General features: G+C 33.5%; 1 pseudogene; it reads right to left on the minus strand.

Annotated features, from left to right (window-relative positions):
* Positions 1-2,408: 2,408 nt before the first annotated feature.
* On the minus strand, positions 2,409-5,151 carry LOC148771152 (uncharacterized; annotated as a pseudogene).
* Positions 5,152-5,824: the final 673 nt, after the last annotated feature.

Genomic DNA, 5,824 nt, shown 5'->3' on the forward strand with positions numbered 1-5,824 from the left:
TGGTGAATCAACTTCAAATTTGTTGATCTTCTCATATTTGCAATCATGTATATATTATATCGATTATTAAGAAAATTTAAATTAAAATCACAATTTTTCTTAGAAGTATGTAGTATAAAATGATTGTCTTACTATAGTTTCCAAAACTGTTGTGTTCACTGGTTCACTATTTTTTCTGGTACGTGATCTAATCCAAACATTAACTCTTAACACAGAAGAATGGACATCACTATTCTTTTTCTTTAAGAATAAAAGATAGACATCAATGAAAAAACATATTAACATATTTAATAAGATATGGGTAAAGTCAACATGTACATGACTCACAAGGTCTGTAGCAATATCTTTCATTTTGGTGGGACCCCTAGTTTTTTTAGAGTGTGTCATGTCTGTTATTGAATCTGGTGAACCGAGTGATGTTGATGCATTTTCTTGGTTCCATTTTTTAATGAAATTTGAGTATGTTTTGTCATGAGGACCATGATTATCTTCGCCGGGGATTGATGTATCTCCACATGTCTCTAGGTTGACTTGTACGTCTCTACCTCTAGTATTAGAAAAATTAGGAATCTGCTTCATTCTCCCAGTACACTTTCTTTTGTTAGAAGACATGTTCTTGCCAGCAACAACCATTTTGGGTTACCTATTTAACAATAGTAAATGTATAACTATTAATGAACAAGTAATATTGTTAGATACACAAAAACAATCTAATACAGTAACCTACCATGCTCATAAGTATGTAAACAATTTCCCCATGCACATGATCCAACCAACTGATCCAATAATAACTACTCACTTCTTATTTTATATTACTTCATAACATATCTTTTTAACCAATGAAAATAACATAAATCAAGCCTAAAAACAAAAAAACATAGTTAACATGAAAACATATAAAATAAAAAGAATACTCAACAACTTGCGTAAGTCAACGTTAAAGTAGTAGCATCGTTTTTGCAGTAAAAATATGTACAATAAGCAAAAGAAAGATAAAAAGAAAGTTGGTTTAGTAATAACTAAATAACAAGCTATACAAGTATACTCTCACAATCTTCCCTAATATGTCTAACTTCATTATTGGACTCATTGGTATCAATGTCTGTTGCTAATGGCACTGAAGCAATATATGTATCTTCATCACCTACATCACTTGCTTCTAGGTCATGGAAGCCTCTTAATGGTGCCCTTAACACAGCGTACCAATTAGAAGAATCAGATTCTCTTGCATAAAATACTTGTTTGCTTAAGATGCTAGGATATATAGATCTCTTGCAAATGATGTTTGATTTTGGTGAAGGTTTACAAGGATAAATCCATCTTCAGCTTTAACACCATTACCTTTGACCGCCCAATTACACATAAATAATGGAACATAAAATATGTGATAGTCTAGCAATATTATATCCGTCAATATCCCATAACATGTGACCAAATCAGGGACTTGCGAAATATCTTTTGTGCTAGCCCTACACATGCTAGTAGCCTCATAAATCAACTCATTATTTTGGGTTTCTCGATGAACATCTTTTATGTGAAATCGCTTCCCATTCATAATATATCCAGTATAAGACAACATATTTTACCGTGGACCATATGCAATCCATTTCAATGTATCTGAGTGATTATTTGAAGTAATAGAAATTTGTTTAAGAATAAAATATTTAATATATATATATATATATATATATATATATATATATAAGTACCAAATAATTAAGTGAAATAAATTTACAAATTGACAATTTTCATTTTACCTTATCTTTTATCCATTCTGCAAATTTGTCAGTATGCCTATTCCAAAGCAATGTTACATCTTTTCTTAGACGAATGTTTGATTCTTTTAACTCCGTCAAATGCATGCTATTGAAACATATATTAATTACTCGAAAACTTTATATTGTACAAGATTAAAATTAAAATTTACTTACTCTAGATATGAATCCACCACATATGTATTCATTAGTACAGCAAGATGTGCAATTCTTTTCTCCCTATCACTTAGTGTGACTGATGTTGCTCGAGAAATTGGACGGCATTCGAGTATTACTTCACTAGGATGATCATTATTACGAATTTCTTTTTCTTCCACTCTTATTGATGTTTGTAGAAAATCACTACATAATCTCATACACTCCTTTGCAAGATATGATTCAGCTATACATCCCTCTGGTCGTGCATGATTCCTTACGTAGTCTTTAAGTATTTTCATATATCTTAACAAGAAATTATTTGTAAGATAGTGTATACAATGCTTGTACTAGAATCAGAGAGAATAATTATTACCTCTCAAATGGATACATCCATCAAAATTGTACTGGTCCGCATAATCGAGCTTCTCGTCCTAGATGAACTGTTAATGGATCATGATATCAAAAACTGAGGGTGGAAAATATCTTTCAAGCATGCATAAAGTTTCAATGACCTCTTCCTCTAGGACTGCAATTTTCTCTGTATCAGCTACACGTGGTCAGTATCTTCATTATCCGCATCATCATTGTCCTCACCGTCACCATCACCATCATCCTTAGTAATCTCAGTTTTTTTTGTCTTGACATTTTTTCCTTTTCCAGAATCATTAGAAAAATTTCTAAGAACAACACATATATTTCGACCTATCATGATTCTTGGTTTTCTGCCATGCCCCACATTATTATCAAACCAAGCCTTTTTTTCACGATATGAATGTGCAGGTGGCAGATATTTTCGATGACCCATGTATGCAAATTTTCTATTATTTGATAACCATTTGTGATCTGTACATTTTCCACAAAGAGGGCATGCTTTTTTACCCTTTGTACAACATTCAGAAAGATTACCGTATGCTAGAAAATCACTTATGGTCCACAAAAAAAATGCTCTAAGGTTTAAAATACTGTTACTAAATGCATCACAAGCTTGAACTCAATTGTGTCGCAATAGTTGTAAATCTTCTATGAGTGGCTGCATGTACACATCTATGTCATTACCAGGTTTTTTTTTTTTTTTCAAAAACCACCCTTGTGTAAACTCTAATTGCTGAAAAACCCCTTGTGTTAAAAAAATTAGCACGGACCCCGCTATAAAAGTTAGTCAAAGACAATAAGATCCCTAATGGCTTATCGTGTTCTGCACGCGCGGATTATGCGGCTGGGGGTGCATGTTCTAACTTGAAAAGACCTTAATACTCTTAAAATCAAAAAATTGAAATTACATATTAACCCCAAAATTTTCATTACACCAAAATGAAAGTTTCAGAATTATCAATTCAGTCCTTCGCGATTTCAAAACGCCCTCTCCCCAAATTAACTCATTCCCGTTTAAACTCTCCACCATTTTCACGCACAACCCACACAAATGCTGCCACGATGGCGCCCCTTACCCGGAAATTGACCAAATGATACATTTTTCCGCACGCTTTTCCGACAGTTTTTTTTCCGGCGGAATTTCTTCTTAGACAGATCACTCCCTCTTCATGTTTTTCTCCAGCAAAAAACCAACCAACATTCAAAGCTTGAAGCTCTTTTCTACATCAAACCAAATTAAGGGAAGGGCTGGAAATTTGAAAGCTGAGCTTTAAGCTTTTTCCTGAAATTTCAGAACGAAAATTCCAACTGAAATTTTCAAAAATTTTACCCAGAAAACCTTTTTTTTCCCTTGCAGCACACCATCCCGATACACTCTTTTCTTCTCACGATATTCTGCTCCTCTTCTTACGATATTCTGCTCCAAATGGGTTGACCTCGGTGAAGATGGTGACACACAAAAGATAATTGATTGGGAAGAGAAGGTCAGGGTGGGGTACAATACTGAATGGGAAAATCTCGAACGACACTGTTGGAGTTTGATTGCTCCGGCGAGGGCACCATTTTGTTCTCCGACGATTGAGTCGGTGTTTTACCGATAACGAACTTGCGAGATACATTTGGGGCGATGGAAGAGATGGTTGGAAGAAGAAGGTATTTAATTAATGAATTCAAATTTATTTATGTAAATTAAAAACAAATTGGTGTTTTGGGCATATTTGTGTTTTATGTATTAGGGGTATTACAGTCATTTTAGCTAAGTCAACAGTCAAATGGCGAATAAGGGGCGATTTTCTATACCAAACAGAACATAAAAGGGGATCTTTGCTTATTTTTATAACACATGGGGGGTTTTTGGCAATTAAAAATAACACGGGGGGTTTGGTGCTATTAACTCGTCATTACCAGGCTGCTTTGGGCCTGGAATAAGTCGTGTCAGCATTATATTCTCTTTATTCATGCATAGTGTCGGGGGCAAGTTGTATGTAACCAACATTACTGGCCAACAACTGTATCTGGAGCTTAACATCGAAAAGGGATTGAAACCATCAGTAGACAAACCAAGTCTAAGATCTCTTGGATCAGCTGCAAACGGTTTCCACTTATCATTTACCAAGTCCCATGTTACAGAATCAACAGGGTGATGCATTTTTCCATCACTACTTTTATTACTAAAATGCCACCTTAGAGATTTAGCCATTTGTTCAGACCTGAACATCCTTTTGAATCTGGAAATAATAGGAAAATATCTCAAAATTTTAACTGGAATCCCTTTTCTTGTCTCTTCAGTCCTTTTGTTAATCTTCCATCTCGAAACACCACATTTCGGACAGTTATCCAAGTCCTTGTACTCGTTTTTAAATAAACAATAATCATTCACACAAGCATGAATTTTTTCATAACCAATCTCAAATGTTTTGAGAAATTTCTTCAATGAGTACAATGACTTCTCAAGAACATTATTCTCAGGAAGCATATCTCCTAGAATATTAAGTAGTTCATCGAAACTCTTATCAGACCGCCTACTTCGAGTTTTAAGCTGAAGTAAAGCTACGTTACCTGATAGCTTGTTATAACTTGAGCAGTTAGGGTATAAAGGTGTTGCTGCAGCTTCCAATTTTGCTGTAAAATCATCAGCTCCATTGTCTCCTATAGGCTCAGCCCCATCTTCGCTAACAAGTTGATTAGGCGTTATATAATCTTCATTTAAAGAATGGGCAGCTCTATACAAATTATATGCCTCATCATTAATTATTTCTTTATTTTTATCTTCAGTAGTTATTACATCCCCGTGTTCATACCAATCTTTTCTTTGTTTGTATTTAGCATCCATTCCTCTTGTAACGAGATGTCCAACAATAGTACCAATATAGTGATATATTGATGATTAACATTACGACAATCTATGCACGGGCATAAAATTATCTCGGGATTCCTAAAGTTCGTTACAATTGTATTCACAAAATTCCATGCTCATTTCTCATAATCAGAGGATCAACTCTAAGACCAAAACACACAAGGAAAGAAAAAGACTAATGTTCCAAACCTCTATATTTAAAAAAAAATGATCATAAGTATCATCGTAGTAAAAAAAAATGTTCCAGCATATTTGATGTACCACTTAAATAAGCAAATTCTATTTATCAAATATATAACTACTTACGAGTTATACGAAAGAACAAATATCCATTAAAGAACTTGTAAAAGATCAATCATAGCTTATGTTATTGTAGTCACACATGCAATGAATATCCATGATGAACCCTCGTCTCACAAAGAAACCACACGAAGGCAAATATCAAAATAAACCAACAAAAATAGAATTCTGCCAAACACTAAATGATAGGAGCACAATTTATATTATTTTTCTTTGTTTTAAATCCTATAACAGAGTTAATATAACAAGAAAAAATAATAATAATTATCATAATTTGCATATACTTATCAGTACAAGAAACAATACAATAAATGATAAAATTAATGATACAAAAAAATTTATTCCTAATAAAACCTGGGCTTTCAACAAAAAATCATAACGT

This window comes from Erythranthe guttata, chromosome 4, assembly GCF_056151865.1.
Source record: "Erythranthe guttata isolate IM_541 chromosome 4, IM_541, whole genome shotgun sequence".
Classification (NCBI taxonomy): domain Eukaryota; kingdom Viridiplantae; phylum Streptophyta; class Magnoliopsida; order Lamiales; family Phrymaceae; genus Erythranthe; species Erythranthe guttata.